Below are 12,459 nucleotides of genomic sequence, written 5' to 3' on the forward strand. Positions count from 1 at the left end.
ACTGTTTTACATACAAAATCGAATGTTACGCTGTATTTTTTATATCTACCCGAGAAAAAATGGTATAATTGGTCAGATGTAAATATATACAATTAGTTATGAAGATCTAAATTTTATATGATCATATAAAATTACATATGTTATTAGATCTTTTTATAACTAATTATATATATTTACATCTGACCATATTACACCATTTTTTCTCGGGTATACGTAACAGATTTTCTATAGAAATATTTATTTAAATGGATTGCTAATTTTAAGGACAAATTATTTTTTCATTTGCAAATTAAATATATGCTATATACGAATTGTATATATGTATATATATATATATTTTTTTTTAATATATTGGGTTGATCAGAAAGTTTTTTCAGATTTTTCATTAAAAATAAAAGCCAGAAATCCGAAGGAACTTTCTGATCAATTCAATATGTCAAATTATTGATCACAATCAAAGAGATATACTTTTATAATAATTTGTAGTATACTCTTGGGATAAATACCCAAACACGTTATCGAAGAAATTTAATCTTCTTAATTATCTTTTAATAACGTGCTTGTACCAAAGTACTTTATGAAAGTTAAACGGAGGTATGGCGGTTTTCTTGCAATTTGCGATAATTGAAGTGTTCGTCAGTGGCAGAAAATGTTTGAAACAATAAGAATATTCTATTAGTTTGAAGTTATCGTCTCAAAATGATTGATATTAGTACTTTATTTATCATTTTATCATTTAAGTCATTTAAATTTAATTTTTGTATAGCTATTATCTTAATTGTTTTCTCTATTTATTAGCTATTAATATAGAAAGCATTAATATTCAATATTGATATTGTAGAAATATTTCGAAAAAAAATTTTTTTTATATTTTATATATCTTTAAGAAAATAGAAACCACGGCAAATAATTTTATTTTTTTTTTATTGGCATTGTAAAAGTGAAGTTACATGATACAAGTTATATTCGAAAACAACCTTTCTCGAACTCAATTTCACGCTGACACAAAATTGCTATCTGCAATTAGATTACGACACTCGCAAATTTGATGATATTACGTCAATGATGTTTTAGATGACTTGACGAAAAATACCGCTTTCAGCGTACTGGCAAACGACTGTTGTTCATTGCACATTACTTCGATGGTTGTAAAATTCTACGGTTCAAAAAAAGTAATAAAAACGTAATAACATAGACAGACGATACACTGTGATTTTGAGCAAAGAAAAAAAAGGTAAATATAGAATAATGTATTTTCATTACGTTTCATTACGTTTTTTCATTACGTTCATATATTTAAATCCAAGTAAATTAAATTTATATACAATTAAAAAATCAAACTTTCTTAAGAACAAACATATCTAGTACTTATTTTATCTTTGACATTTTCAAATTGATAGAATAAAATTTGGATTTAAATAGTGGAATATTTCAATTAAGGATTTGAAGAAGCAATTCAACTAATCGAATAATCTATTGGACGGTGCAAAGTAACTTTGTTAACATCACAACCTTTAAACGTCAAACTTGGCGCGCGTCAATGCATGATCGCATAGTAATCGGTATGCCCTAAGTGCTGTTTAAAATTCAGTACGCGTCATTAACCCAGAAAGTGCCTTTCTACTACGAAAATAGAAGGGCATTCGTGGCTGCTAATGGCATGCCCCGAATGTATTATGGCTCTCCGCGGATTTCGCTTTTCCCATAATTAGGAAAATTTCAATCGCATTCCTTGCTATATGTGTTAACCACAAATACGATTTTCAACTCGTCCCAGTAACATGAATTTAATGCTGAAAATACGATAATCCAAGCTGGTAAGAAGGTTTTTTTCCTCTCGTGATTACTTTATTTTCCTCCGTCTATTTTTTAGCTATGGAGCCGATGATCAAAACAAGTAGAGAATATTATCTATTTTGTTTAAAACTTTTTTATATTGTTAACATCTCTCCATGATAGTAGTTATTTTGACTTCGAGATATTTTTGATTCAAGCTCGGTTTCATGAAAAAAGAGATTCCGTTTTCGATGAACGCGGGTTCCCTCTCGGCGACGTGTTGTCGGTTTCTATTTTTATGGGCGATAAGGCTGCGATAAAAAATAAAGCGCTCGCTTGGGGTTAAGTACGCGCGTACTCGGTGCATACGAAGGTACGCGCGAATGCATACGTATGTACGTACGAACGAGAGTGAATGAGCGTAAGCGAAGCGCTTCGTCGGCCTCGTAATGAAAGTGAAATCGAGGGCGCCGCGCCGGAGTGCCTGGTCGTTCGTTCGCTTCGTCGCGCTCTGCCCCTCTGACGATGCCGAGACTTCGTCGAGAAGTCACTCGACTGACAGGAACAAACAGTTCGCACGTCGCGGTTACGGAGTAGCCCGCATGTCTGCCGGAAGTAGGTTGGCGTTGATCTCGTTACTCGATTTCGCTCGGATGACCTCGCTTGAGAAAGGGAAAGGCATATATGAAAGGCATAAATCAATCGTTTTTATAATTCTCTATCTGATGAAATTGGTCATTTTAATATTTTGGAATTATACTTCCTGAATTGTAAATTATCGAAGATCTCTTACGCGAAAAAAATTACACTTTGCATTTTTGCATTAATTCAGTAATACTAACATAAGTGAGGTTATATAATTCGCTCTTCTGAAAATTATCAAATATGTTTCATAAAAATAAAAACAATATTTTGTATTTTATTAACAAAGTATTTTATCATTTTCTGTTAAAAGTTTCAAAGATTTTTTTTTAACTGGACTTTTCAATCTAAATATTCTTGATGTTAAAATCATGATGAATAATAGCCATTGCAGTTTAGAAAAGAATACAGTTGAAAGATGATGTATCGATTATATATCGCGATATCATGCCGTAAAGTGGATCGTTCGCAGCGATAACGTAAAAGACTCGATGACGGATAGAAAGCGGACGTAAAATAGGACATTAATCTTGTTCTCTAAGAAGAAATTTGGTATCAAATATGGCGCGGATAGCGATCGCTTAGAGAAGGAAGACGCTGAAAATCGAGCGAATGCCGAGCGAACGAAACGGAGAAAAGGAAAGAGAGACTAACACACAGATTGTAGAAGGAAGGAGTGAAGGGCGGGGGTTGACAAGGAGAGAGGGAAGGAGGACTCATAGCGTTGGCGCAAACTTTCACTTTTTTCACCTCTTTGCCCCTCTGACGGTGATTCTTAAAAAATGCCATGGCGGTACCAGTTTGCGATTGGTCGATTTTCGTCCAGTCTTCTCGTTCATTGGGCCTCCCTCCTTGTAGAGCTCTCTCTATCTGATTCTCTCTGAGCTCTTTTCCTCGCTCCTTCCCTTCGCTCCCTATTTCGTGCCTCTCCTTCTAATCCGTGTGCTCCTTTTTACTCGCTCGCTGAGAATCCTCTCTCCTTTTCTCGATTTATCCCCTCCAAAACGAGCGTTCTCCCTCTCCAGCAACCCCCTCGACACTTCTGGGCACGGCAGGAGTCCTTATGTAACTGACACCATTCCGCTAGAGTAACCGGGACAAAACGCCGTACATTATTATGGCGGGAAGAAAAACAAAGGGAACGAGAGATGAAAAAGGCAGCGCGAGAACTGAGCGAGATTCTAGCGAGATATACTGATAACAGTGGGATATCTCAATGCATCTGAAGATGCAACGCTGAACAGAAAAATAAATCAGCTGTTAAAAAGGAGCACAAAGTCTCAGACTTCTTTGTCTTCGAGATATAATCGAAATCGTGGAAATGATTTAGATCTAAGTCAGAAAAAACTTTTACAAGTAAAACAAAGAAAAAGAAGAATTTAATATAAAAATAGAGACAAAGTCCTATTTGATAATATTGTCCTACTTTAAATACGACTGCTTACTTCTCGAAGCATTTGATATTATAAATCCATTAATATCTCAAGCAAATAATAGTTAATATTCAAAATAAAAATTATTAAATATCTGTTTCGCTCATAATTCATTACTAAATTTTATTATTAAGAAATATTAACAATTAATCTTTCTCTGAAAACAATTTTTATAATGTTTTAATGTTTTTCTAATGATATTTGTATGAATTTTTGAGACCAACGCTCATCGATGTTCAGTTTACTAAATTTTATTATTAAGAAATATTAACAATTAATCTTTCTCTGGAAACAATTTTTATAATGTTTTAATGTTTTTCTAATATTTGTATGAATTTGAGACCAACACTTATCGATGTTCAGTTTTTAGCAGTCATAATCAATGACCGCTAGCGCATCTCAATCAAGCCCGCATTCTCAGTCGCGTTATCGTGAAATCGGGTGGCTGATAGACGAAATTACGACGCGCAACGCGCGGCGAGTTAATTACGGCAATTAGCGGCGAGTCGCGCGAACGCTCGCGCGAGCCCCGCTGTCTCCCGGGTGCGCGAATCTGGAGCGGATTCGACGATCGCGACCGTTCCATTGTTGGTCGGCCGCAAAGAATTCCTGCTTTTGCAATCTTCCCAGGCCCGATCTAGTTGCGCCCGCCAATCGGCGCCTCGTAGAAGACGACGCTCGACAAAAGTTCGCGCAACAATGAACGACGTTGCAAATCCGGCGGAGGCGACTTGCGAAATGGCGCCAGATATTTCTTATAATCCGTCATGCTCTCCGCCGTGCATGGGAATTTCTATCATTTTCTTCATCTTTCGCGCGCTCCACCGCCGTTCATGTTCCGCGTCGACGACGGTGGGCTTCATTCCCTGATTGTGCACTTTCAAAACGTCGGACATTACGTTCGATAAACTGATAGTCGATTCATTATAAGATGTCGTGTCATCGTTCCTTTCATCCATCGATATACAAATGTACAGGCGAACGAAATGTTTGTTAATAAGACCTCACAAACATTAATGACAACACAAGCTTTTATTTGCGATAATTCTTACTTTTTCTTCTACAGGACATGTTAATGTTTTTTTAATGCAATTGTTCTTTTGAATTTAATTACGTTCGTTTTTATTCCATCGTATATTCCGTTGCCGATATCCGCTGTTCATTGTACTAGATAATACACGATGAATATTTCAATTGAAAATATCAATGATAATGTCGTTAATTGCGCATTGTGCTTGCAAATCTCGATCGCGACCCACAAACATCGTATCTATCTTTGTCGCGCGTGTGTCTTTTTTTTTTTTTTTAATTTCAATACAGTAAAGATGAATATGGAATAATTATTGAGCGCAATCTTAGATTTATAAACTATCAATAGCAAGAACGCATTAACGCATATAATTAGATGCAAAACTGTATCTAATGTATCTGTACAGTTAAAAAAAGCTATTAAAAGAAAACTTGTTTTTACTGCGTATGTTACGTCGGTGATTGCACGTCACGTATATTTTTCTTTGCAATTAATTGTTATCGAAAGCGTGTTACATTATTTGGCGCGTAACCAAGCGACTATGACGCTGGTGATGACGATGACGACGCGGCGACGCTAAGCGACGCCGACGCGGCGGTGGGGACGAAGTGAAAGTGAGTCGGGCATTGTTTAGGAAGCCTCGTTGCCGCAACAGCTCTCAATGATGCCTTGCACGCTGGTGTCAGTTTAGAAGTGGGCTTTACTTTGCAGAAATTGAAAACAAAAAAAAGAATAAATGATAAAGGAAATCAATTAATCATTGTGCGACGAAATTGTAATGTCATTTGTAATTCACTGATTAATCGATCTTATTTCGTATTTTTATTAGATGATGATAAATCGATGATATATTAATTTTATTTTTTATAAGATGAAAGAAAAACAATAAAATAATTATGGAAATTAAAAGTTGGAAGTATGAAAGTTAAAACTAACTTTCATACAAAAAAACTTTTGTATTTATGATTCTGAGTTTCACAATTTAAAGTTTTATATTTCTGGCTCGCTGTGCGTGGATTTAATAAACTTCAACGTTAGATTAATCGAGCGATAGCAATCATTAATCGCAACTGTGGCTCATAGGCACCAAAATCACCAAATACGGATGGTATCGCCGCGTCCTTGGTGTGCAATAACGCGAAAGCGCTGACCGCCATATTTTTCCACGCGCGTTCAACAGCGCGCTTTTGATCGCAAAAACATCATCATCATACGTAGCGGAAAGGTCATATAAAATTATTAATTGGCATACGCTTCGCCGATTAACGCATAAAAAAGTTGCGCGAATATAGAATACAAAATTATTTCCGAGATACAATTTTGAGATCTTTATCAGATATTAACGCTGAAATGTTTCTTATTAAGATAGAACATTTTTATTTCATTTATACATATAAATATAGCGCGCGATGAATGATAAACGTTACATTTTTATTTGCATTGTTAGGATTATTGTTGAGAAGCAGTTCGCATTTGTGTCACGATTATACGTGCATGAAACGTGCATTATACGCAAGAAATGTTCATGCAGAAATTATCGTATGGCAATCGTTTGTTTTTTTATAAATTTCTATCAAACACGTGCGTGTCCGATCGAACAAATGAGAAAACGACACCTGCGGTTATATTATCGGTACATCAAAGATTTCCCATGGTGGAGAATTCCCGCGAGGATGTGGCATTTCGATCGGTGTTAGAACGGTCGGTCGGTGCCGGTATTACCAGTATTCAGCCGCCAATGGGCCGATTATGTAACTTTGACGACGGATTCACAGTTTCACGATGAGACTCGCTTTCGGCGAGACAACTTTCCTCTCTCGATGGATCGATCGATCGTCGAATAACACCCGGCGGCGATTACTTCAATTCACCTGCGATTCGGCTTTAGCGATTAATGCAGCGGCTAAGAGCCAAGGAGAATTATCAATTCAGCTTGTGAACATTAACTCTTTTGGAAAATGAAAGACATTCTAAAGAGTAGAAATATAATTTCAGATTAGAAATGCAGGAATGTATTGTTGTTTCATAAAAATTTTAATAGACATTTTGTATGACAGACAATTTTTCTTTTCATAGTATAATTTGTATGCTTGATAATATTTTAGTACAAATTAATAAATTTATTGCAATATTTTCTATTTATACTTGTAATTATTTTTTCAGAATACGTCAACGCTTTCTTGCTAAATCATCATCTCTAATTTGCACTTCTTATATTCGCGACGTTTATCCTGGAGCTGCTTCGACTGCTGCTTCTTCCTGATTCATCAAATGTAAGTAACAATTTATTCACGTTTGATTTCTACGTCGATGAAACCATCATCGCGTAACAACGATACCGTAATGATTTACTGCAGAAGAAACGTGATGCAGATTATCACACATTATCTTTCTGCATTTCTGGGAAGCGCTCGACCATTGACGCGAGCGAAACTAAACAAGCGGTGAATGTTTAGAGAAAACTCCTCGTGCAATAACTGTATACGTATAATAACCGTATAATAACTGATTGTGAAGGCAATTAAAGGCTCGGCGCTTTTAGAGGCGTAGAAATCGTAGGTGTGCCAGGGCAGTGACGCAAGGCGACCGACGCATTTTCTATTACGCATCGGCTTACCGCGGATATAGGCTACGTCGGCGATGATTTTCTTCGGCCGATTGTATTCCTAAATGAACGCGCGTCTATGCCGATATGCATCTACATCGGCGGGTAATACCCGATAGTGTCGAGTTGTCTAAGTCGCAAATGCACATCCCACGCAAGTAGCCGCGTTTATTACTCGACAATTTAATATCCAATTTTGTTGTTGAAGAATTCTTTCTGGATCATTATAAAACATTGCTCATTTACAATTGTTTATGTTTTCCCATTACTTTACGAAAAGTAATAAATCCTTATACATAAAATATATAAGATACATATATGAAAAAATAATCAATTTAAGACTTTAATAACAGTTTTTGGTTAATTAATAAATTTAAATCAATTTTTTTCTTAGAGACAATTTTTTAATTGTAATATCTGAAAAGTGAAAAAAAGAATTATAAAGAGACACATAGACAGGTATATCTGAATATTAGACATGTTATAAAGCACCATTTTGACGGAGATCCCGGATTACAGAGATTACAGTCCCAAGTTAATATTCGCGTGCGAAAAAAACGCACTGTCGCTGCTTTCTTATTATGTGACGGGATTTCCTTCAAGCGTAGCTTGTCCGAGGCCTTCGCATCGCGTGCGTTATTATGTTGTTAATTATGCAATGACATCGCTCTGACATCAGCGCCGATTCAGCGGGGATTCCTGTTAATTTTCCTCGAGAATTTCCATGAGAATAGCGTCGGGCACTGTCTGATCTTCTTTTTATTACACGCGCTTTATATCCTTTTTATAGCTTTGAAGACTGATGAAAATTATTCTGTTTACTTTTCACGATATTAATCAATCTCAATATATATTATTTTTTATTTATTTTGATTATAGAATTTATAGAAATTTTTGTGAAAAGATCGAGAAAGTGATGAATCAAGATATTAGATTGACTAATTGAAAAAATTAGATTAGATCCTTGATCACTTTTTCGATCTTTTCACTAAAATGTCTACAAATTCTATAATCAAAATGCCTTGTCAAGTGATTTATCTAACATTTATAAGAAAATAAGTACAACAAATTTAAATTAATTTATATAAAATTTATTTAAAAAATTTTTTTGTGGACGATTACAAATGTTGAGATATCTTAACGATGCTCAAAATAACATTCTATGTATTATTTGTTAGAAAATGATACTATGATGTTGCCTCCGGCAGTAGACGTCGATGACGTGCCGTCGACCGGTTCCAGTCAACTAGCGATAAAAATAGCATCGCGGAACTTCATCGTACTCGCTTGTTTAATCGGCGAATCGTCACGTCACATAAAATCACGTTGCTCGCGGCGGAACAAAACATTGCGATGCTCTCGCGAGCGAGCGCGACGACGTCAACCTTCGATAGCAGCCGAATAACTTCAGAGGTATCCCTGAAAAAGGTCACTACACTTTTGGAGCTATTATATATTTTTCTGTTTAAAGATGAGAAAAGGTTATAGGTTCGAAAACTTTTAGCCTTTATAAAGATTATTTGTTTGTAGTGCATAATATTATTTACTTGTACTTTGTGAAAACTGGCAACCTACATATTTCATAAACATAACTTTAACAATAAGGTCCATTCATTCATCTATCATTTTACTATTAAAAAAAAATATTTTTGAAGTATTCTTTCTTCAGAGGTCCCTCGGCGATCCCTTCAGAGATCGGGTCAGTTTTATTCTATTTCCAAGTCAATATTATAGTCAATATTACCGCAAGAGCGTAACATGCGCCACTCCGGGAAAAGTAAAGTCTACGAGATCTAACGATAATCGGTGATAGAGTGACGATAGTGTGGATGAGCTCGGTCGCGGGTCAGGCCGTCACCCATGACCTTAACAAGTTAGTATCATTCCACGTGCGGATAGATCTGACGATCGATCGAACGGCTCAAGGACTCCCATTCGTTCTATATGGCGATATCTGATAGCATACATTGGCAATATTGCGCGCGCGTTCGATTCAACAATATTACGCTCGATAAAATACGCCTAGGCGAAATGATTTATAGACTACCTTAAACGTGAATCTCGGTTTCGCACAACGGTTTTTCCATAGTCCGCACGTGTATCCGTGACTCAAAACGTTATTTAAAATCAAAGTATTAATGACTAATACTATACGAGAGATCGCGTGATGATGCGTTTATTAAAGAGAACACGTCGTGATCAGTTAAAAAAAAGTAAGAATTATTATTCACATTCTTTTGTAGAGAAGTGTGCTCAAATTCTTCAGTTTTGTTATTTTATTCTATATAAAAACTAGTAAGTTTATTCAAATTTTGAAAAAATCTTTTCTATTTTCTTTTTACTCTTTTCTTTATACCTCTTCTACTGGAAATCGTGATAGAAAGAAATTAATTTTACATAGTTATTTTTTTATTATTATTATGAATTTTATTTTTCACGGACAGATGTTCGAATACTGTGCCTCTAAACTACATTTGTCATATAATAGCGTATGGGATAGCTGCCTTGAGTTTAGATTCCAGAATTCTAGGCTTACTAGATAGGTAAATGTCCAGGGACCGCCTTTCAACGAAGACTCAGTTCTGATTCGACGTCGCATGTACCTGGTGAACGGAATCTACCGCCTCTTCCGGGACCGAGTAAGCCCGATACCGGTAAGGGCCGCGTGTTCGTTTCTAGGAAGGTCAATAACCGCGATCGACCAGTTAGGAATTTGGTGCAGGTGAGGCCCAATAGGAGGAACTGCCTCCTCTCTGTGTCGCCGCAAGCCCGCGGGAATCATGTCTGCTCGTTTGCTTGTCCTGCTGTGTACTCTTGCGGGCCAACGACCCGTTGTGCGCACCTTGTACGAGATACACGTCTCTTCCGTCAACTCGTCGCGTGCGCGATGCGCATGATTTCTTTCACGTACTGCCCCGTCCGTTTTGTTCCACGAATGCATTCGCATAAAGTAGGCCAGACAGGAGTAAGTGGCTCCGATAGTACTCTAGAGATAAAAGTCGTTCCGAGCTTTGGCGGGTTCGTGATAACTATCGTGATAACTCCATCTGTAATTTCATATGTATTTTTGAGAAATTCTAAAGCAAGATAAATGTACGGTTTATTTTTCACAACAATCAATAGATTTCTTGCATGATCAACAAGCCGTCTTACTTATAGTTTCGCTATTCTATTTTAGGTCAAAAATTTATAACAATATACTTATGTAGCAAACACGCGCAACGTACGCGTGCATTGTCGAAAAATACAATTCTCAGCGCGAGTGTGTACGATAAGACGATAAGTATCGCGAGTGAAGAATCGAACTGAGCAGTCGAACTGTTCTTTCGGCATCCTTTGTGGTTCCTTTGTCCGTAGATTCCCGTGGCAAGCCGAACAAACTCTCGAATGAAGAAAATAGGGAAAGGGTCGACGGCCCTATTTCGCTTGAAGTCAAATATTTTAAAAGAACCGGACCGCTTCCGCCTCGTCTCGTTTTGTAGAAAAAAAAAAGATATGAAATAACATAGTACAGGTAGAGACCCTAATCAAAAGGCAAATTTGGGACTGGCGGACGCCTCAGTTTTCGTACTGCCACTTTGGGTTCTGGGCGCCTGCCAATTTCAGTCCGGCATAAATAAACGTGTGTCCGTATGGGTGATGTTCGTACACGCGTACGCGCACGTGATGCTCTTGTGCGCGCCTTGGCGAACGGAACGTCTCTTTAAGGTCAGATGAGCACGAAGCGCTCCCGAAGAATTACGTTCGTTTCTTTTTTTTTTCGCCCATGCCGGATTTAATCCTCGATCATGCGAGAAGGTGGGCCTCTCTTCGCGGAAGGCGGCGAGAAGTCGGGAAAAATGCGGAAGAGCGTGTACGCCACAGCGTGCGATAATTATTTATAGCGCTTGAACGATAAAATAACTATATATCTGTCGTTTGGCCCGAGGAGGCGCGCGCGTTCCGTATTGCGTCTCTCGAATTCGAGATCGGTATCGGAGACTTCGGGGCAAAGGCGGGCTTTGAGAGAACTCGGAGTTCGAAACAATGCCTATCCCGCGAAAATAAAATAAATTATAGGTAACATACGTTTCTTTATGAACATATTTCTTTATCATTATTTTATGAGTATTTTTTAAGCTGAAATCGCGCACTGCACACTTATAAATTAGATTAACTGCTTTTTAACAGGCGATACAAATCGCGACTTTGCCGGAATTAGATGATAGCAAAGGCATTAATTTCTCTGCTCGATAATTTCGGTAGACTTGAGTTTGCACGAGAAACGTGTTATACATCTGTTTTCTGCTACACAAAACTTTGACGCTTAAAATACACAGATGAAAGCAGATAAATATTTTAGTAGGATCTCTTAGAGCTTTCTTAAGTCGGAAAATTTCATCAGTATAATAAATATTTTATTCGTCGCTAATAATAGTCTATAAAAAAGTTTTTAATTAAGAAACTTTTAAAAGTATTGGTAACTCGTATTTGTTCGATTTTTTTCAATGCCAGTTATTTTTGCCTGATCTGTAATGACATATGAGAATTCTTATACATATGTGAAAAAATAGAAAAAAATAAAACAGCGTAACGATTTGCAGATTATTATTTATCTTTGCGTCTAAACATAGATTCAACGAATAAAAAATGACTGCATACATCATGTATACATTCTCAGCACGTGCAAATTTCCCGGCTATTGTTATTCTGGATTTTTTATTGTCTCGATAATTTGCTCAATTTATGTAAAACAACACGCTCATAGATTAAGGAGATAAGGATCTTTGTAACATACTGAACCGCGTGGAACAAATTTGACAGAAGCATGAAGAAGAAAAGTCATATATAATTAAAGTCTATAAATAAACGAAGAGTTTGATGCTTTTCTCTTTTGCGATCTTATTTCTTAGTATATCATTTTTGCAGAAAAAAATACAAGTATTATAGAATCATAAATAAAGCTATAAATCATTGTATAATTTACAAGTTAT

At 36.6% G+C, this 12,459-nt stretch overlaps 1 long non-coding RNA gene across 1 annotated transcript in view; it reads left to right on the forward strand.

Moving 5' to 3' along the window:
- The window catches only part of LOC137001045 (uncharacterized), a 144,799-nt gene that overhangs the window by 76,118 nt on the left and 56,222 nt on the right, over positions 1-12,459 (forward strand). Inside the window, exon 5 of the long non-coding RNA XR_010891203.1 lies at positions 7,045-7,154. This is a non-coding gene — a long non-coding RNA (uncharacterized lncRNA). The remainder of the gene's footprint in view (positions 1-7,044; positions 7,155-12,459) is intronic.

This window comes from Linepithema humile, chromosome 7 (assembly GCF_040581485.1).
Source record: "Linepithema humile isolate Giens D197 chromosome 7, Lhum_UNIL_v1.0, whole genome shotgun sequence".
NCBI classification, from domain to species: Eukaryota; Metazoa; Arthropoda; class Insecta; order Hymenoptera; family Formicidae; genus Linepithema; species Linepithema humile.